Source organism: Natrix helvetica (assembly GCF_964273705.1).
Source record: "Natrix helvetica genome assembly, chromosome: 6".
In the NCBI taxonomy this organism is placed as follows: domain Eukaryota; kingdom Metazoa; phylum Chordata; class Lepidosauria; order Squamata; family Natricidae; genus Natrix; species Natrix helvetica.
Window position 1 is genome coordinate 43999615 of NC_138553.1, and position 22875 is coordinate 44022489.

Here is a 22875-nt window from a genome sequence, read left to right on the forward strand (position 1 = left end):
TGCAAAGAGTTTGGGAGGCCTGCAAAGTGCTCCTGGGGGCTGGAGACAGCAAAAATGGCACTCCTGGGGGATTTGGGAGGCCAAAAATGGGCCCATTTGTGGCAAGGGTTTGGGAGGCCTGCAGAGGCTGGGGAATGGTAAAAATGCCCCCGTTTTTCAAAAAAAAACGGGCCTGTTTTTTACCTCCTACGCATCGTGTTTTTGCCCTCCCCAGCCCCTAGGAGCACTTTTGAGGCCTGCCAAACCCTCTGCATGCCCAGTTTTTGCAAAAAAAACAAGCCTGTTTTTGGCAAATATGGTACGTGCAGGGTGAGGTTTCCTGAGGCCAAAAATGGCTGTATTGGGGGAATAAGACGCACCAACATTTCCACCCTCTTTTGGAGGGGGAAAAGTGTGTCTTATACTCTGAAAAGTACAGTAAATTAATATGATTAGTTGTAGCCCAATATTACTTTCTTGTTGGTTTAAGAGGTATTGCCACATTGGTGGAGAAGCAAACATTCCTATTTACAAAAGTTAGAGTCTGTGGAATCTAAGGCCACCATAAACAGCTGCCATAATATCATCAGGTAAAAAGGTATGCACAACTGGATATTTACTCTGGAATTATTTTTAATCAGTATGCTAGAAATTATGTGAATTAAAATCCATTACATCTGACAGTTGGTAGATCAATATCATAAACATTCAAATTACAAAGCAAGATACACTTTAAAAACGAGCTTAAAAACAGACGAGAAAAAAAAGCTTTTAACTTGGCATGTTAAATACCTACTGGAAATTAAGCTTCCTTACCTTAAGATGGAAGAACGATATCAAATTGATTTTTGTACTGAGTACAGCCACAAAGTCCTTCTTCTGGTTATCTGTATCTCCACATCTGTTTGAACATGTATGAAAGCCTCTTATCAATTGCCTGATTAATGGCCTTCTTATATAGAGGAGAGAAAATGGGTCCCAGTTGTGCATCTGATTATCAAAGGCTAACTTATGACTCTATTTCTCAATGCAGACCGATTTCATATGAGTGAGCAGTAAAAATTTAGGATTTTAATTTTAACAGTGAACTTCAGAAGATAGCTCTATCACCATGCCTGGGTCTGGAATAGTTGATACTTCACAATATACAGACAAAAGAGAAGTTCAGGCTCATCAGGATGGCAATGATAGTTTTCATTCTGGAGCAGCGAGTTTTGTATGAAACCTGGAATCTATTGAAATGTAAAATGCTTTGGTTAGGGCCATGCTAACAGCAAGATTGCTATTTTGTTCAAGCTTTAGATCAACCTTCCTAACAAGAACCCTGCAGATGTGTTAGGAATGCAATTCCCAGAACTGAGACCTATGCTGGCTAGGTTGACCAAAAGTGTTAACACATATTTTTAGTTTTTACTAAACTGTTAAAAGAATTCCATGGGGATATAAAATCGCTTCCCACACGTACATACTCTTTATAATGAAAAAAGCTGATCATTGATCTAAATGTGGCTTCCCCTTTCCATAGCTTTGTGAGATGCATATAATGCTAAGCATATATTTACAATCTGGTTCATTTTTGAAATCTGTACAGTGATTTACACATTACAGCAAAGGAAGTTGTACTTTGTAACTTATATATAAACACTGAATTCTAAAGAGACTTTAATTGATTACCTGAAATGCACAGCAAAATTGAAGAAGCAGCTTCATCTACAGAAGAAAGTGAGGAATCAATATGAAATTTTCGTTAGTAACCAGATTTATTTACAGAAGATCAGATATGTTTCCTTTCTACTCCATTCACCTACGTTGATGAGGTCATATATTGATAGAACAGGGCCATTAGCAATAGGAAAGTTCTTAAAAGAAAATGATTCTTAAGGACCACATGTTAAGAGATTTCAGTCACTACTACACTAGGTAAGTGAGAATATTTACTAAAGAAATGATCAAAGATAAGAGTTCCTCTTTAGTCATCTGTTCATCTTTTAGACGATTTGTAATAAAAAGCAAGTTTCCACATAAATCTGTTGACCAAATACACTTTTACTGACAGTTTTACAGTCACGGTATCTTTTTTGTATGAAAGCAGCTCTTAAGACATACAGGAGGTGACTACACTGAATATATCAATAGTGCAGACTCCTTCTGAGTCTCAATCATAATCCTGCAGAAAAGATAGCCATCCCATGTCATATCTACATAACCACAGTTGAGATTATGATGTATGGTAGTGGCAAACAGAATTAATAGCAGGGAAATAACACAAGACTCAATATACAATCCATTGGGGAAATAATATTAGTAAGGGATATTAGTAAGAGTTTAGGAATGAGAAAATAAGCAATTCAGCAGATGTTCATTTTACAAAATAAACAGAGGTTGGAATCTCAGAATATAGACTTCTAATATAACAGACAAGCAAACAGTTGCAATGTTTTTGTTATCTCAAAAGTGGCTGAATCAATCATTCTGTAGATATGCTGAATAAAATTCTGAGAGCTACCTGGGACAGTATTAGATTGGGTACCGTCTATGCATAAGTATAATCTATTTCATGACAAACATATGTAGGGCCTGGAGGCAGAGAACTAACTAGAGATATCGAACTTTGGCAATTTTATGACATGTGGACTTCAACTCCCAGAATTCCCCAGCCAAGTGGGAATTCTGGGAGTTAAAATGCACAAGTCTTTTTTACCCAAGGTTTTTTATTTTTTTTAATACAAATTATACATATTATAGGATCAAAGAGTTGTCTGAGTCTTTTCTTTTACATCCTCTCAATTACATTGTCTTTTTTACATTATAGTTTTATTTTCACTTTCAGCCAAATTATTCTCTTCCATTATTTTCCATCTTTATGGTTATTTTTTCTTAATACATAAACAATATCTTCAATTGCCCCTTCAAAGTTACACCAAATTTTCATGTCTTATTTTCTCCATTGGTGTATTTTGCTATAAACAGTGTTTATTCTCTAATTCAATTTAAGAGTAGAGAACATTTCTTTCAATTTTTTCTACCATTAACAATATACTATCATTTCTTTATTTCTTAATTAGTTACATAACAATAACTATCTTAATACTATTCTCTTTAGTCTACTAATATAAATCTTTTTCCCTTTCTTCCTCTTTTAACCATTTTCTCTTGGGCTCCCAAAAATCCCAGTTTAAATTCTTTTCCCCCTTTCCCCTAACTTCTTTTTCTTTTCCCTGCTTTTTTGTTGTTGTATCTTTTCTTCAGCGTGCTCACTTTTATTATTGTAGTATCTTTCCCCAGGGTTTTCCCTGTTCCCCTCCTTTCCTTACTATTTTGTGGTTTCTTTTTGGGTAGATCTCCCCCTTCGTCTACTTTTCCTTTGTGACTGTAAATCCCAGTGAAATTGTCTATCTGTATTTTATTTTCAATTCTTCTTTTTTCCACTTTATCTTCCTATACCTCATTTGTGTCCTCTTTTATCCCCTCTTCTCCTATTTCTTGTTCTGTATGTTCCCTTTGATTTCCTAGCTTTCCTTTACTAATTAACCTTTCACGTGCACTTTTCAACATCACAAATAATTCATCATACATCCAGATCTCCATTTTGCAATTTTGACTATTTTAACAGATTTTAACATTTTTGGGTTATGCCACATTTAGTTGCAAATTTAGGATCTTCCAGATTTTGTTGTTCAATTTTAAAATTAGTCCAGTCCAGTCCACGTTTTCTCTTCCACAGCTGTAGATAGTTGCAGTCAAAACAATGTTGCAAAGACAGTTACTCCCCATTTGTGGGGAAAATCCACAAGTCTTGCCACGGTAAGACACTCCTTCAATAACCTTTTCCTCATGATGAATGTAATGTATGATCAATGCTTAAGTGAACAGTTTCACATTAAATAAACATTGGTAAAAACTGGAATCCTGTTCAGACCTAGGTTTCCTGAAAAAGCATAAATCACAAACTTAGTCCCCCAAACCCTTTTTTTAAATTTAAACAGCTGTGAATTATGTTCATTCACAGCCCACAATGATTCACAAACAGTCTGTAAAGAATCTGACAGATGTCTGCTCGAGTTGCCAAAGTTTTTCAGGGTAATGTGGATAAGCACCAGTGATGTGCGGTGAGGTTTATGGCTGGTGAGGCATTGACACAGTGGTGGGTTTCAAAATTTTTTAGAGCCTCTTCTGTAGGTGTTGCCTGCTTTGTGGGAGTGGCTTGCTGGCCATGTGACTGAGTGGGAGTGGCTTACCAGCCATGTGACCGGGTGGGAGTGGCTTACCGGCCATGTGACTGGGTGGGGTGGAAAATGTGGTGAAACTCACTTAACAACACCCTTGCTTAGCAACCAAAATTTTGGGCTTCTTTCTTTCTTTCTTTCTCTTCCTTCCTTGCTTCTTTCTTTCCTTCCTTCCTTTTTTCTTTCCTTCCTTCCTTCTTTCCTTCTTGTGTCTCTCTCCCCAACTTATTTTCTTTCTCTTCCTTCCTTCCTTCTTTCTTATCACTCTCTCCAACTTTCTTTCTTTCTTATTCTTTCATTCTCTCTCTCTCTCTCTCTCTCACACACACACACACACACACACACACACACACACACCATTTCCCTCATGTCTGCCAGGCTGCAACTGACAGCTCTCAAAGAGAAGGAAGGACTCCTGCCTTGGGAAGGGGTAGGACTAGATAAATCTTATCTGTCCAGGGTCTAAATGGATGAACAGATTCCTTTTGGAATCCACTCATCCCACTGGCCAATCAAGCCAGTCACATGGACAATAGCTTGGAGTTACATCCAAGAGATTGCAAGGGGGAATTTATTTCTCTTCTTCTTCATTCTGTCTGCAATCACCTGGGATCTCCTAATCTGGGATATGAGAACGCTTTGGAAACGCTTTGGTGGGTGCTGAGAGAAGGAAGGAATAAAGGAGGCTGCAGGGCAGACTCATTTGCTTGGCTAGGCTATCTTGTTTCGTGAGGCAAGTGGAGAACAAAAGGAGATAGCCGAAGCAAATGAGCCTGCCCTGCAGCCTCCTTCATTCACACACATTCGGGCAATGGGGGGGGGATTTCTGAAGATGTGCAAGAAAGCCCCCCCCCGTCCCCCTCCGAAACGTGTGAATGAAGGAGGCTCATTTGCCTCGGTTAGGCTATCTCCTTTCGTAAGGCAGACGGAGAAGGCAGCATTGGTAGCGGCGCGTTGCTGGGCAGTGGTCAGGGAGGGGGAGGGCACAGCACTGCCGCCCTTGCCCTGGGGGCTCTTCTTGTGGAACATGCTGGCTGGCGCTGCTTTAGGGCGCTCCGGCCGCCAGCTCCTCTGTGTGCAGTCCACCTCCCAGCGTGAGCCACTCAGGAAGGAGGGGAATAGGACTGCGTGTGCAGGAGGCTCCTCAGCACTAGCCTCAGATCAGTGCGAGCTGATCCCATTCCCCTCCTTCCTGAGCGGCTTGCGCTGATCTGAGGCTAGCGCTGAGGAGCCTCCTGCACACGCTTACATGCTTGCATACTTGCAAAGATCAAAGTTGTCACAGTCCTCCCTTTTTAGAGGCTTTTTTAAGCCTCACCTTAGCACTCGCCTTTTCCCTTTTACATTTGTTTTCTTTTCATGAGAGCGGTGAGGCTCTGCCTCCCCTGCCTCCCCTGACTGCATGTCACTGATAAGCACCCATCTTTAACTCCCCTGAAATGCTGCCAGAGACCTAATTGCCAATTAGTTTTGCAAGGCCAAATGGAGCACAGAATCAACAGGACTTCTCAGAGCTTGAACCGACTAGATGAGCTAATTGCTTCCTGAAAAGGCTCATGTCCATTTGCTCCTCTTTTATGTCATTGGGGGGGGGGGGCAATCATCTCCAAGCCTTACTCCTGAGTCGCTCCTTTTGTCTTAACTGTTCTTGCCTTCTGTCAGCTCTGCACAAGCACACACTGGTACAGGCTCACACTGTTCTTCTGCCTCACTTATGTCAGACTCCGGAGGCAGCACATAATTACCCGATGGCCCTGGTCCCCTCTCTACCTCCAACACAGAGCCCTCGTCTGAGCCTTCCCCAGATTCCAAGACTGGGCCATGTTCCTCCCCAACCTCCTCACTGTCCAACTCTGCTGCCAGCTTCGCAGGCTGCCAGTGGACCACAACAAATCCAAGAAGAATTTACTTGTCAACAGTTCCATCTTTTTGGTTCCATCCAATTATTTGAACTAGGCTTTGCTTATCAATCCCATCTTCCCACAGATTATTCAAATATAGGTTAATTGATTCCCACATATTTCTTTTTTAATACCAACTGCTTTCCTTGATGACAATTCCATGTATAGTATCATAATATAGAACACAAATTATATTGCTTGATTGGTGGAAAAAGTCCCTACATTGTATTAATTAGTACACTATGCCACAATAATATTAATAAACTATTGTAACAACAGTGTAGTATAAAGAAAGAAGGACCTAAAGAAAGACTTATTACAACACTATGGGATCTATTTTCTTATTGCCATTTTTCACTGCACTGCTTCAAAATGTGAAAGGCAGCAATTAAGAGATGAGCTAAAGACAGTCTTTTCAATTGAATTATCTTCTTTACGCCTAAGAATATACTTATTCTTTGGGGAAAAGTTAAGCAGTTAGCTCAGCCTGTCTTGTTTTAAGCCACTAAACATAACTGTATGGTATAAAATGTTTTTCTCAATACTTAATTCTGGGTTAACAATTCAGGGCACATGGGATTCAGCATGTATCCTTCAGTGTTGTGGTGGGTTGCCAATTTTTTCATTACCAGTTGGGTACGCTCCAATGCGTGCTCACACACATTGGAGTGTGCCCACTGAGCATGCGCAGAAGCATTTGGGCGGATGGGCGGAGCCTCCTGCCACTTCTACTACCTGTTTGGCCAGACCCACCTTTGCTTCAGTGCCTGCCCTGAAATACAACCACATCAATGTGTACTTTCACATTTCTTTCTGAAACAGTGAGTATCGCTTCAAAGCAAAGCAAGCACGGGAATGTTGGTTCCATAAAATGGCTAATAAACTTGTGTCAGTCTAGGAACAGGTGTGTTTATTATTGTTCTATTAGCTGCTATTGTCTGGGCAGTCATATAGGAGCCCCCCTAGGTTGTAAAGTTGCTGAGCTGAGGCCCTGGAGGTCAGTAATAGGTGCACCACTGAGTTTTGATTATAATCAAAATGAAAAATTCAAGTGAAATAACACTTATAGGAAGTTTTCAGACACATAAAAATAGTGTCTGTACTGGAGTATAAGGAGAAAATGTGTAATAGGCTTCCACAGCTAAGAGGACGGTTGTTCATCGTTAATCATATAAACACCAACTGACTGACCATTGTGTAACTACAAATAAACTAAAAGGCTGAGACTGCAGTTAAGCCTACAGCTAGACATCCAGGCTATATACAGAATTGATTTGAAGGGGGAAATGTAATATAGGTGTGTATATATATGTGGGATAGAATTCAAAACCTTTTTCTTGCCCGTCATAGCTCTATTAAGCATGAGCAAAAGGATTAAAATTACAGAGGATTTTCCTTTCCTTCCAGCAAATAACTCAGTAAGGAGGCACTAGAGATATGTGAAAGCTGCTGGAAGATATTCTTAGAAATGAAATGTCTGAAGAGGCTTTTAAAGTTACAGACATTTCATAAGAAAAAAAGTTTTCTAAAATAATAACTGATTTATGAACTGCAAAAGGATTTAGAATTCTTAATTGCTAGAAGAATTTAGGTGCCTAAATGAGACCATTGATTATATTATTAGCTATGTGTTTTAACATATAATTAATAGTGGTGAGTGCCCTGTGTTGTATTTTAAACATGATATTCAAATGCTCCTTGAAATTTTAAATATCTAAGTTGCCAGATTTTGACCACAGTTTGTTCTACCCATCCTATCTATGAGTGAAGATTAGTACACATTTTGGTGATTGGTGCTGTTATCTGTGTGATCATTACTGTATTGATTTTTATGAAGTTTTATTGTACTCTCTGTGTCTTTCTAGTTTTATTATTAATTACAGATGTATGCACTTTTATTATAGATTTCTCTGGCCCAAAGCCAGAAAAGGTTTTGATTGATTTGATTGAAAACAAGATTTAAAGTCATTCGGGATACAACTTGAGTCAAGCAGCTGAGTCAAGCAGCTGGTTTAAGGACAATCTAACAGATTTCTGCCTAGAACCCTAAAATCACATGCAGCAACAATTTCTCTACGACAGCTTGGGATTATTGGATCCAGTTGGATTTGGATAAGCAAACTGCATTTGTTCTGCTTTAGGAGACATGGGAATCATGACAAGGTTTCCTTGGCTGGGGCTGTGACCACAATGCGATGATGAGCTTTTATGCTGAAAGCTTGATATGGATAATCCTGGCTTTGCCAGGCACATGTACTTCTTCCACCTGTAAGCAACATGGGGGGAAAGGGGCAAAGGCTCAGGTGAGATGAAGCTAATTGTACATCTTTTCCAGAATAATAAGGAGTGTGGTTCATGGATCAGAATAGTTTTGTTGCATTTCTTCTGATAAAATTATAGGGTATGATTTTTGGGCTCCTAAGCCTGCCAAACCACAGCTTGTTCAATCTGCAAACCATCCCTTACTCTCTTCAAAGATTTTTCCACTGTTGAGGGAAGATGGATTATTGCTTTACATTTTCTGTCTTCCAAAACCGTAAAGTATATCTTGTGTAATTTTAGAACTGAGATGTCCTTAGAATGGAAATGTGTGTCCAAACTATCCTAAATGAGGGCTTCTCCCAAACGAACTTTAAATTAAACAGCAATAGAATAATAAATAGCAGCATAGTATAAGTGAAAGACTGAAATAAAATATAGGTATTGTATTTCCACGAAAATAAGACACATCCTGAAAATAAGACCTAGCCTGATTTTGGGGGGTGAGCCTAATATAAGCCGTACCCCATAAATAAGACCGGGGGATGGTAATGGCCAGCACAAGACGCAGCGAGCACATGGGGGCCAACGGTGTCCAGCAGTAGCCACAGACCACTGGTCCCTTGGCACAGTGCAGATAGGTCTGAGCGTGGAGACAGAGTCGGGGGGACATAGGTGATCTGCACGGCTGCCTGGCTCATGGGAAGCTTGCGGGAGGCTTGTGCGGTGGCACTGGCATCAGGTGGAGACAGAGACACAGGGGGGAGGCAGGTTATTCCGATGCCCCCAGCAGGCACCTGTCCCAGGAGTCACGGGCAAACTGAGAGATGGTGGGATGGAGTGGGCAACGTGTTGGGATTGCCTGCCTCAACCCATGCCTCTGCCTCTGCCTGGCTCCTCCATGCACATTTTGCCCAGAGGGAGACTGGAAGCTTCGTCTGCTTGCAAATGGGGCACATTGAAATGGAGTTAATTGCTGTTTGAAGTTACAACAGCACTGAAAAAAGTGACATGATTATTTTTCACACTTATGACTGTTGGACAGCATCCCTCTGGTCACGTGAGCAGAATTTAGACACTTGGCAATTGACTCATATTTATGATGGGTGCAGTATCCTGAGGTCACATGAGCCCCTCTGGGCACCTCCTGACAAACAAAGTCAGATTCACTTAACAACTGTGTTATTAACTCAACAATTGCAGGGATTCCTTTAACAACTGTAGCAAGAAAGCTGTAAAGTGGGACAAAACACACTTAAGTGTCTCAGTTAACAACAGAAATTTTGGACTCAATTGTGGTCGTAGATTGAGGACTACCTGTACCTAAGTCCTCTTTTTGCCGGTATTTCTAGCCTTTAAAAAAGGATTTCCAAGTTGTATAGACACTTACATGAATTTGGCTAACCATAAAGATTATGTTAACATATTACAATTATTCGTGATTTTATAGCATTTGAGATCTGCGTATTGTCAAGATATTTCATAGACCGATGCAAAAATTGTCAATTAAGAATAATTAAAATTCTCAGCATTGATATCATCATCAAGAAGTCAGTAACTATGGTGGACACTGATAGCCCTGCATTATAAGCTAGTGGCACTAGCTATCCCTTAAGACTACGTTCTAATGGAAGGCAGATGACTGGTGCCTATATTAAAAGCCGGCTTGATTTTCAATCCTGAATATGCTGAGCCTTTTTCCCAATCAGGCTTGCATAGTGCCAGCTGCATTTTTCAAGGAATCCAAATCCATTTGGTAAGCCAATCAGAGCCGTGTAGTTTTTATTAAATCATGTATTAGTTAAACACCAATAACAAAGACATCATGACTAAGAAAGCTTTCTCCTTTGAACTAGAATTTGCACAGTTCAAATCCCATTCCCACAGCCAGTGGATTAATGTCTACATTATCTGAGCATATGAAGGCATCTCTGTCCTACAGATTTGCAAAGAGGAAGCTGTTTTCCTTGTCGGGATATTAAGATTTGTGTGTATTTGCCAGGAGCTCATACTCAAGGCCAGCACAGCTTGTCTTGGGAGGAGCTTGTACGATAAGCGTATTACCATTAAAAAACCCCGTGCTGGGTATTAGACATTATTTCTCTCATACATGATACGTTGTAATAAGATTTGAATGCAGTAATGCCTCCCTGAAATATAGCTGGAGGTAAGGCCCAGCAGGGAGCAAGGGATAAATCCATATTATAAATTAAACTATGGGGTAGCATCTTCAGTTAAGGCTGCATTACATCCTTTTGTTGAAATTAAGGCAGAATATTTATACACATCTGGTAACAAGCCTTTATTTTACTTGATTTGTAACTTAGCAACCTCTCATTTAACATTCTTGCCATTACTTACACAGCAGCTAATAAATCTAATCAAGTTTTGACAATCTACTTCCAAGTGATATGTGATGGTTTAAGAACACAGGCAATATGTGAAGCCCCACTAGCTTTTCCAGAATATTATTTACCTGCGAAAATGTATAGACCTCCGATTGTTGAAAGTCAAGTTTGATCAGACTGAATTTTCTTACAAGATAAAACAGAATTTATTGAAGAAAAGCAGGAATGCAAGGATCAAAAAAGATTCTTAGTATAAAGTCTGATTGTGCAATGTCTATCTAAAGTTTAATTTAAATTTTGTCCTTCTTTCATCACCAAAAGTGCAAATAAATAATCCAGGTGCTTTGTTCTTTTTCAATTTCCATTCCCTACTTTCCAGTTTCCTTTTAATGTTTTTCTCCAAAAATAAGGGATTTGAAAAAGATTTTAATACAAAGTTTTTACTCTTAAAAGAGTCCTTTGGGAGAAGGGCGGCATATAAATCCCCCCCAAAAAAGGTGCTGCAGTTTAATCCTTAAATTTAGTCCTTAGTAGTTGTCCTAATTATTATTTTCCTGGGCTCCAAGATCACTGCAGTTGGGGACCGCAGCCAAGAAATTAAAAGACGCTTGCTCCCGGGGAGGAAAGCTATAGCAAATCTAGACAGCATACTAAAAAAGCAGAGACATCACCCTGTCAACTAGTCAACTGTTTGCCCAGTTGCAATGTATGGCTGTGGACCATAAGGAAAGCTGAGCACCAAAGAATTGAAGTTCTTTGAACACCTTTGAACCATGGTGTTGAAGCAGACTCCTGCAAGTCCCTTGGACTACAAGGTGATCAAACCAGTCAGTCCTAGAGGAGATCAGCCCTGACTGCTCTTTAGAAGGCCAGATCCTGAAGATGAAACTCAAATACTTTGACCACCTAATGAGAAGGAAGCACTCACTGGAGAAGAGCCTGATGCTGGGAAAGATTGAGGGCAAAAGAAGAAAGGGACGTCAGAGGTGGTATTCTGCCAGTTCTTACCAGTTCACCTGAACTGGTAGCGGAAATCATAGGTGGACACATCCATCCACCCTGGCTCTATGGCTTTTAGGCCCTCTTTTAGGCAAAGTGCATGTGTGCGGATGGCACGTGCGAGCAAAGCAAACATGTGTGCACGCTCACATTTGCGAATTGGTAGGGAAGGTAAGTAAATACCACTCCTGGATGGAGTCACTGAAGCAGACGGCGTGAGCTTAAATGGATTCCAGGCAATGTGCAGAGGACAGGAAGACCTGGAGGAATGTTGTCCATGGGGTTGCGATGGGTCGGATATGACTTCACAACTAACAACAAAGTTGTCATAACAATCTCTTTCTCTACCCTCCCCTTTTTTTGAAAAAGAAATTGGAAGGAAGATGTCTAAATATATGTTAAAAGGAAACAACCGTTAGATATGGTAAAGATAGTGTAATGACAAGGTGGAATTTCTGCATCACTTTACACCTGTAAGAGGGCTTGCTGGAGACAAGTACTATCTTCCATAAACAAAGGCCTCTGGGTCTCTGGGTCTTTTTTCATTGTGTGGCAGAGCTCCAAATGATGGTGTTTGGCATATTCATTGCAGATGTTCACCATTACAAAAGGTATTCTGTACAAGTCTCAAGTATTTACATACTGGAAGCTGCAGAATAAGATTTCCTCTCTTATAGGATTTAGCTATGTTTCCATCTGGAACTAAAGTATGTTCTTTATAGTATGCCACTGATGTCGGAAGCATCCTTAAAGAACAATCACATTATAAGATATATTTTTGGCTGAAAATCTATGTCCTATTTTTACAGTGAAAGTATTGTTCTCAGTTTCTTCCCTCTCTGAAAATACATTCCTCTAAAGAGGGGCAGGAAAAAAATACCATTTACATCACCATTATACTCTGTGCTTCAGGGACTCAGAGATGATGATGATGATGATATATTATTATTATTATCATTATCATTATCATTATCATTATCATTATCATTATCATTATCATTATCATTATCATTATCATTATCATTATTATTATTATTATTATTATTATTATTATTATTATTATTATTATTATTATTATACGATTGTATCACAGCGGCCAGTTGATTCGCCGGATTTGGCATTGATTACTAGTCGGGCCCCACCCAGGGACCTAGGACGTCATAATGTATTTTCGGAATATATGTGCAGATCCAAGCAGTGCAGCTTTTTGCATTTGACTGATGGTGATTTTGTCAAGTTTTAACTGTTTTAAATGTAATTCCAGTGATTTTGAAATAGCACCCAGTGTGCCGATTACCACTGGAATTACCACTGCTGGTTTGTGCCATAATTGTTGAATTTCAATTTTTAAGTCCTGGTATTTCGCGACTTTTTCATGTTCCTTCTCCTCGACCCTGCTATCACCTGGTATTGCGATGTCTATGATTGTAACCTTCTTTTTCTCAACCAGTGTGATGTCTGGTGTGTTATGCGCTAGTATTTTGTCTGTTTGTATACGAAAATCCCACAGGATCTTGACCATCTGATTTTCGGTGACTTTTTCATGCTTATGTTCCCACCAGTTTGTTGTTGTTTTAATATTATAATTTTTGCACAAATTCCAGTGGATCATTTGTGCTACTGAATTGTGCCGCAATTTATAATCAGTCGGCGTGATTTTTTTACAGCAGCTGAGTATGTGGTCAACAGTTTCATCAACTTCTTTGCAGAGTCTGCATTTGGCATCATCAGAGGATTTTTCGATTTTGGCCTTAATGGCATTTGTTCGGATAGCTTGTTCTTGCGCAGCCAGGATTAGTGACTCTGTTTCTTTCTTTAATGTACCTGTTGTTAACCATAACCAAGTTTTTTCACTGTCCACTTTATCTTTTATTTTTTCCAGAAATTGACCATGTAAGGCTTTGTTCTGCTAACTCTCCATTCTTGATTTTATCACATCTTTTCTGTATTCTTGTTTTGTCTGTTGGGCCTTCAGTAGATTTTTGTTCTTTACTTCGATTAATAGATGTTCTTGACTTTCTTTTAAATAATCAGCTAGTGCATGCTTTTCTTCTTCAACTATTTGCTTCACTTGTAATAGTCCTCTGCCACCTGATTTTCAGGGCAGGTATAGTCTATCAGTGTCACCACGTGGATGTAAACTGTAGTGCATTGTCATTAGTTTCCTGGTCTTTCGATCCAAAATGTCCAAATCAGCTTGTGTCCAGTTAACTATACCAGCTGTGTATCTTATAACTGGTATTGCCCAGGTATTTATGGCCTTGATTGTATTTCCACCATTTAATTTAGATTTCAAAATTTTCCTAACTCTGTTGGTGTACTCTCTCCTGACAATATTTTTACTTGTCCATGTTTGATGTTATCCAACTGCAAAATGCCTAAGTATTTGTAGGCTTCATTTTCGTTGCATTTAATTAGTTGGCCATTGGGCATTTCAATTCCCTCACATGTAGTGATTTTGCCCTTTTTATGGATACAGTGGCACATTTTTCCATGCCAAACTGCATTAAATATTGGTGCTGAATACTCGGACTGTGTTTGTCAGTGATTGGATTTCTATTTCTGACTTTCCATAGAGTTTCAAATCATCCATATATAATAAATGTGAAATTTTTTCAGCTTCTTTGGCTGTTTGGTAGCCTAATTTCATTTTTTTAAAGATTACTGATAGTGGGATTGTCACGATGTTAAAAAGTTTGCTAGACATGAACTGACTGGAAACTGACACTCAAGAGTTAAACTAAGAAAGCTTTATTGTGCAGGTCATAAAACAAAGTTATCTGAAAGTGATTTATTGCGCATGCTTCACACATTCCAGAACTATTCCTTTGTTCTTTTGTCCGGCTGCCAAGTTGGCAGACGGAGCTTTCATTATCAAAATGTAACAATTTAGTTAACTTTCTGTTTTATTTACTTTTATTATTTTCGTATTAAAGTTTGTTTATTAATTAGAATATACTTCTCAAAGACTTTTATTTTATTTTCTTAACACATCAATGATATGCTGAAGGGAATCAGCCCGGTCCATAAACCTCATTTTCTCCAGGGTGTTTTTTCCCCTGACAACTTGGTATGCAGAGGTTGGTCGATGATACCAGCTGAGATGGCCATAATTTACGGCTGCTTTTTTCCCTTCGTGCTATCTTAAGATAACCGACTAAGGCTAATTAGCAATGTCGGAGAAAAAGAAAAAGAAGGAAAAAAATGGAACAAGCACAGATGGATCCGTTTCTTCTGACAAGGAGGCTTCCTCAGACACAGAGAAGCAAGATCCTTCAAACGTGCTTCAGGAACAACAAATTCCTTCAGGTACCGAGCCAGATGTGGGGGAAGGAGCTACAGAAGGCGAGATCTACGGACTGAGGTCAGTAAATCTTCCTCATTATCAGAAAAAAATTGATGAACGGCAAAGGCCTCAATGGCAACTGCCGGCAGAGAAAAAACACTCCCACGCAGGAAGCAAGGTTTATGAATCCTTCCCAGATGCTGAGGAAGAAATGCAAAGCTATCTTGATCAATTAGAGCGTTTTGAAAAATATGCTAGGGAGGCGAGAGAATGCTTTAACGAAATAAAGAGGAGTAGGAGGAGCTCCCCCACTCCCAAAATGTCTGAGGACGCCATCTTTTCTTTAAAACAACAGCCTAAGACACACCCCAAAGAGGAGTTCTTAGGTGAATCAGAACAAAGAGACATGTACACGTCACCGAGGTCACGTGATCCCTTTGAGTCAACTGAACTTCCGCCCACGTATAGAAAGGTGAGGCAGCCAAAAAGTGAGGCTGCACTGCCATCTGCTGGCAGAGAAAAATTATTAGAGCAAAAGATGAAACAGCTCCATGAAAGTTTTAAAGATTTAGCTATGAGTCCTTTAGAAGCCAAAGCTTTGCCTCCAAAGGTTAAGTCTTCAACACCCCCTGGTGGTGCTGAATCCTCCCTAGATGGAAAAAGGCAAAGCCAAAGGCGAATGCAAGGAAGTCAATTTGATGTTGCCACGCAAAGGCCAATGGTGCAACTCCAGCATCCCCTGGTTCAACAACCAGCTTTGCAACCTGCTCAACAAATTGTTCCGATGCATATTCCTCAACAGGTATTCACAGTCACTCCCTTGACTGGTGAGTCCAAATTAAAGGAGTCAGGAGAGAATTATAAAGCCTGGGTCAGTGAAATTGCGCTCTTGCTTCGAAGAGAAGGCACACATTGCATTATTTTTAATCCTCCTCCTCCACCGTGGACACCTGCGATGAGAGACCTGGAAAAAAGAGCAATCACGACTTTGCTCATGTCAATGGAAATTGAGATCCAGGGTATCTTTCCACCTGATGCAACTGCCCAACAAATTTGGGCTATTTTGGAAGATTGCTACAGGCCCGTTTCAATTGAATCTTCATGTTTGCTCATGTCTGAGTTCCATGGTTCGAAGTTGAAACCTGGTGAACGAATTGGTGGACATTTGACCAAACTGAAAAGAATGAGAAGTGAATTGAGACAAAATGGCCATGTAATCGATGATATCCAAATGATTAGCATCATCATTAACTCATTGAATTATGAATGGAAAGATGCTGTTACAAAGATTAACTACGTGCCTATTGCTCAACGCACAGTTAACCACGTTTGCAGACTTTTAGTGGAAGAGGAAGCTATCAAGTTAGCTACACCACATCTGCAACGACCCCCAGCGTCAAAGGCTCCAGCCAGATGTCCCTTCCGAGGAAGAGGCTATGCTCCAAGGATGCCAAAATGCTACACCTGCAACCGTATGGGACATGACACCCGGGATTGTCCCCAACGAGTTCCAGCTCCCGTCACGTACCAGCCCAGAGGAACAGACTCCAGAGGCAGAGGTAGAGGCAGAAGACAAGGTCGTCGTGGTCCAAGGCGTGATCCACAAACTCCACTTGTAACACTGGCCATAACCAACGTTCCACAACCTGATCCAAAGTTCGACAGACGTCTTTTGTGGACTTTAGATAGTGGAGCAGCTGTGCACGTTACCCACAGAAGGGAACTTTTCACAGAGATGGGCGAACCAGAGCCCGAGTATCGAGAACTGTATTCCTTCACCAACCACACTTGCAAGGTTATGGGAAAAGGAACTGTTTACATTGAAGAGCTCGATACACACATCCCTGATGTTTATTACATACCTTCAGCAACCAGTAATTTGCTTAGTCAAAGTCACTTGTCTAGAGATTTAAAGTTCCAGGTTCACCACCTCGAAAAAGCAAGTTACTTAGTTAAAGATGGAGATATTGTTGCTGAAACTATGCTGATTGGTGGTGTTTATTACTTAAAGCCAAAGCCTAAAGGGCAAGCACAGGCAAGTATGCAAACTCCAAAAGGGCACAACGTAGACCCAGAGAGAGTTGGCCCAGAGAGAGAAAACGTTACTGTGCCAAAGGCTCCTAAAGCCAACAAACAGAGAAAACAGAAACAGGTTGCTCAGAGCAAGCCTGAGGGTCCTCATGAAACTGTTAATGTTGAGAATTCACTAACTGGTAAACCTTTGCATTTCAGGTGTATTCACAAGTGGCACAGAAAATTGGGACATGCCAGTTTCCGTGTTCTTAGAAAGATGCCGAAGTTCGCAAAAGATTTGGATCTAAAGGGGTGTAAGGTGTTTTTGGATTGTGTGGTTTGCAAAAAGTCTAAATCCAAGGCGGCTGCAATTCCAAAACACGCTACACGCCGGTCAACATGCATTTTTGATTTGGTACACACTGACATAGTGGATCCTTTCCCACCAACAATTGGTGGCAGAAAGTATTTTCTAACAATTGTAGATAATCATTCTAGATATGGATTTGTATATCCTATGAGAGAGAAATCTGAGACCTTTCAGATCTTTAAAGACTTTGCAGCTTTTGTTTCTACACAATACCAAGTTCGCATCGCCAGAATCCAGAGTGACCATGGTGCAGAATTCATGTCTCAGCGTTTCCAGGACTGGATGCGTAAGAATGGAATTCTTCATCAGACATCTGCTCCATATACACCGGCTCATAACGGAGTCGTAGAAAGAAGACAAGGGGTTCTACAAACCATGATGCGTTGTCTTCTAGAAGATGCCAATCTCAGTAACACATACTGGGGTGAAGCAATCAAATATGCAAATTACATTGTCAACCGTACTTGGAGCAGTGTAATCAATCAAACTCCTTTCTACATGCTGTATGGCTACAAGCCTGATCTCAAGAACCTCCACATTTTTGGTTCATATGCTATGGTGAACACTCCCTTAAGTCAAAGAAGAAAGGGAGGTACAGTAGCAAAGAGACTGAGATTTATGGGTATTGATGATAACTCAAAATGGTTCAAATTCATTGATACTAAACATGTGATTGTCATTTCCCAATCTGCTAATTTTGAGGAAGATATTGACTGGTCCAGGATTCATTCCAATGATCCTGAAGTTTATTTTCCTAGAGATGGTGTTCCAGATGCCACGCAACCTGATGACAAGTCGCAGGCAGACATTCCTTCTACCAGTTCTTCACAACCTGATGTTCCGTCTTCGCAAGCCGCGGATGCTGATGCGAGCGACGAACGTGAGGACGAGGATGATGATGATGAAGAAGAAGAAGACTGGTCTGTTGCTCCTAGACGTTCCAAGAGGGCCACAAAAGGAATCCCTCCACAACGTTATTCATGGCAACTGACAAAATCACCATTACCTTTGATTTGCAACGTTACTCTTCCTCCTGAGACATTCACACAAATCAAACAGCTTCCTGATTCAGAGCAAGACAAATGGTATGATGCAATGCAGGATGAAATGGACAGTTTAAAGAAACTTAATGTATTCACACCTGCAAAACCTCCAGCAAACAAGAAAGTCATTGGCACTCGATGGGTCTACAGAATCAAGAAGAAACCAAATGGTGAGTCTTTATACAAAGCTAGACTTGTAGCTCAGGGTTTCGCTCAACGTTATCCTGAGGACTACACAAACACTTACTCACCAACAGTCAGAACTGAAAGTGTAAAAATTGCTTTAACCACTGCAACTATTCTTGGTTTAGAAGTTTTCCAATTTGATGTGGACACAGCTTATCTACATTCAGACCTAGATGAAGAGATCTACGTGAGAAGCCCTCCAGGATTCCGAAAGCAAGAAGGGGAAAACCTGGTTCCTGAACAAAAGTCTTTATGGTCTGAAACAGTCAGGTTTAATGTGGTATTTATGTCTTACTGACAAACTAAATTCAATGGGCTTTATTAAGTCCGAAACTGATGAATGCGTGTTCACAAAAAGATCTAACAATGCATATGAGATAATTCTTGTCTATGTTGATGATATTGTTTATATTGGTCCAAATAAGAAAATGAGTGAAATTTTTGCCAAAAGTTTGCAGAGATACTTCACACTGAAATCTTTAGGACACATTAGCACTTATTTAGGTGTTCAAATTGAAAAGACACAGAAGGGGTTTAGTCTTTCACAAGAAGAGAAAATTGACCACATTCTACATCATTGCAACATGAAAGATGCTAACACAACAAAGACACCCATGCAAACAGATTTTCACAACTTAACACATGAACCAAGTCCTGAGTTCGAGGACCAAACACTTTATCATTCAGTCATTGGTTCACTATTATACATTAGTAGTTGGACCAGACCTGACATTGCACTTAGTGTTAATCTTTTATCATGACACGTAGGTAAGGCAACACAATTTCATTGGTCATGCATTAAGAAGTTGTTGAAATACCTGAAACACACTAAACACATGAAGTTATTGCTAGAACCAACACACACTGATCATCCACAGTTAATTTGTTTTTCTGATTCTGACTGGGCGAGTGACAAGAAGTCACGCAAAAGCACTTCTGGTTACATGATGTTCCTAAATGGTTGTCCTGTTTACTGGCAAGTGAGAAAACAGAGTTTTGTTTCATGTTCATCTACTGAAGCTGAATATGCTTGTGTTTCAGATGCTTGTAATTCTCCAACGTGGTTTGATGCTTTGATCACAGATATCTGTACACATCCGATTCGACCAATCACCGTGATGGAAGACAATGTATCTGTGGTTTATATTTCTGAGTCACATTTCACAGGTTCTAGGTCCAGACACATTGACATTCGTTATCAAAACACAAAGCAATTAGTTAAGCAAGGTTTTGTTAAATTGCAATATGTTTCTACACATGATCAGATTGCAGATATGCTGAACAAACCACTTCCTGTAAATCAACACGAGTATCTGCGAAAGAAGATGAGCCTTAATTGATGATTTGATGACGTCAGCCCAGACTAGCAAAAGAAGGGGTGTCATGATGTTTAAAAGTTTGCTAGATATGAACTGACTGGAAACTGACACTCAAGAGTTAAACTAAGAAAGCTTTATTGCGCAGGTCATAAAACAAAGTTATCTGAAAGTGATTTATTGCGCATGCTTCACACATTCCAGAACTATTCCTTTGTTCTTTTGCCCGGCTGCCAAGTTGGCAGACGGAGCTTTCATTATCAAAATGTAACAATTTAGTTAACTTTCTGTTTTATTTACTTTTATTATTTTCGTATTAAAGTTTGTTTATTAATTAGAATATACTTCTCAAAGACTTTTATTTTATTTTATTAACACATCAATGATATGCTGAAGGGAATCAGCCCGGTCCATAGACCTCATTTTCTCCAGGGTGTTTTTTCCCCTGAGAGGGATCATCGCGATGATGAAGAGAAGAGGTGAAAGTGAATCACCCTGGAAAATTCCTCGCTTGATATTAACCATTCCGTAGTTCTCATTCCCTACTGCCAACTCAGTTCTCCATTGTTTCATCGCCTTTTCAGTGAAGGATGTAATATTTTTACTAATGCCAGTTGTTTCTAAGCATTTTATGATCCAACTATGTGGCAATGAGTTGAATGCTTTTTTATAATCAATCCAGACCATATTCAAGTTCGTTTTTCTTTTCTTACAATTTTCTAATATCATTTTATCAATTAGGAGCTGATCTTTTGTGCCCCTACTCCTTCTTCTGTTGCCTTTTTGCTCTACTGGCAATATGTTGTTTGTTTCCAAATAATCCATAATGTTATCAGCAATAATGCCTGTGAGTAATTTAAAGGTTGTTGGCAAGCATGTTATTGGTCTGTAGTTTTCAGGTATTGTTCCTTTAGTTGCATCTTTCTGAATCAAGTATGTTTTTCCAGTTGTCAACCATTCATCAATTTGACCATTTTGTAAAATTTCATTCAGTTGCCTGGCCAACATTGCATGTAAACTGGTCAGATATTTGAGCCAGAAACCATGTAATTGGTCATTTCCAGGTGATGTCCAATTCTTTACTTTTTTTACTCGATTTTTGACCATCTCAGTTGTTATTTCTAATACTTGCATTTGTTTATTACCAATGCTTTCCTCAAAGTCATGTATCCACTTTGCTTCCTTATTGTAGTCCTTTGCATTTCCCCACAATTCTCTCCAGAATTCAGCTGTGGCCTGCTTTTCTGGTTTTTCACTTTTGGTGTCACCATTCACATTAAGACTTTGATAAAAATGCCGTTGGTCTGATCGAAATTGTTGATTTTGTTTGTATTGGATGATTCGTGCCTCATATCTCTCAATAATAATAATAACAATAACAATAACAATAATAACAACAACAACAATATTTATTATTATTATTATTATTATTATTATTATTATTATTATTATTATTATTATTATTATTATTATTATTATTATTATTATTATTATGTTAATCAAAGGTGAAATTCACAGCCTTTGGGGCTAGTTGGTAGCTCAACAGCTCGAGTCCTAACCAAGGACCTAGGAAATGTTAAGATAACGTCGGAGGATATCAGTTGTTCCAAGTAGGGTGGTTTTTTTGTAGAGTCAGAATGTTCAAGTCAAGTAAATTTAGAATTTTCAAATAACGAGGTAGCCCTTTAGGTATTGCTCCAAGGGCTCCAATTACAATTGGGCCAACACATGATTTCTATTTCCATTGTCTCTCAGCCTCAATTTGAAAGTCCCGGTATTTTGTGATTTTTTTTCTTGCTGTTTATCTTCAATTCGTGCATCACCAGGTATTGCATTGTCAAATGTTGTTGTTGTTGTTATTGTTATTATTATATATATACTTTATTCATTAAAAAATGAATCTCAGCCAACTGAACATTCAAAAATGCATTACAAATACCAGTGACTGGTGCTAATGGTTGACACAGGTTGCTGCAAGAGTCCTACGTATCAACCAAGTATTTTCTTAAAATATACAATGTTCTGAGTAGCGCAGTTTTTTGAAGTTCCGCTGGTGTTATTGCACAAAGCTGCAATTTCTTTATGTGTTTTGTAAAATTCTTGGACATAGTACTAAGTGCCCCCATGACAATGGGTATCACTGTTACATGTTTCATCCATAGCTGTGCAGTTTCGATGGCCAGGTCGCAATATTTTGTGATTTTTTTCCAGTTCTTTTTCTTCGACTCTGGCATCTTCTGGTACAGCGATATCAATAAACTCTATGCTTCGGCCCTGGCATGTTGTGTTCCAAATGACAATCCGTCTGTATTCAAAAATAATAATAATAATAATAATATATTTATTTCTTAGCCGCACCCTCTCCCGAAGGACTCGGGGCGGCGTACAACAAAACATACGAAATAAATATGTAAACAAAACAAACATATAGTAAAGACATACACTGTAACATACACAAGGAGGAGGACGATGATAAAAACAATTAAAATACAGTATATAAAACCCCTAGAAATTAAATATAATTAAAATACCCAGTTAAAAACCCGTCAGGAGCGATATGGTTAGATCAAAGTTGAGCCAGGCCGGCTGCTTGAAATAGGTGGGTCTTAAGCTTAATACGGAAGGAGCGGAGGTCAGAGGTATTCCTAATATCCGGAGGGAGGTCATTCCACAGGATCTTCATGGTCTCATTTTTGATAACTTTTTCCACCTTATGTTCCCATGGCTTTTTGGAAACAGTAGGGCATATTATTTACATAGTGCCCAGTGGGTTAATTTAGCAACTCGATCATGTCTAGCCTTGATGTTGTTGTTGTTGTTGTTGTTATGTTATGATAACCTGAAGAGCAGGATCAAGCTGATGCAGACTATAATTGGTTTATTGTTGTCAAACAAGCTTCATGGTGAAGTCATCCTGTTCTAAAACTGCCTATATAATTATTTTATACA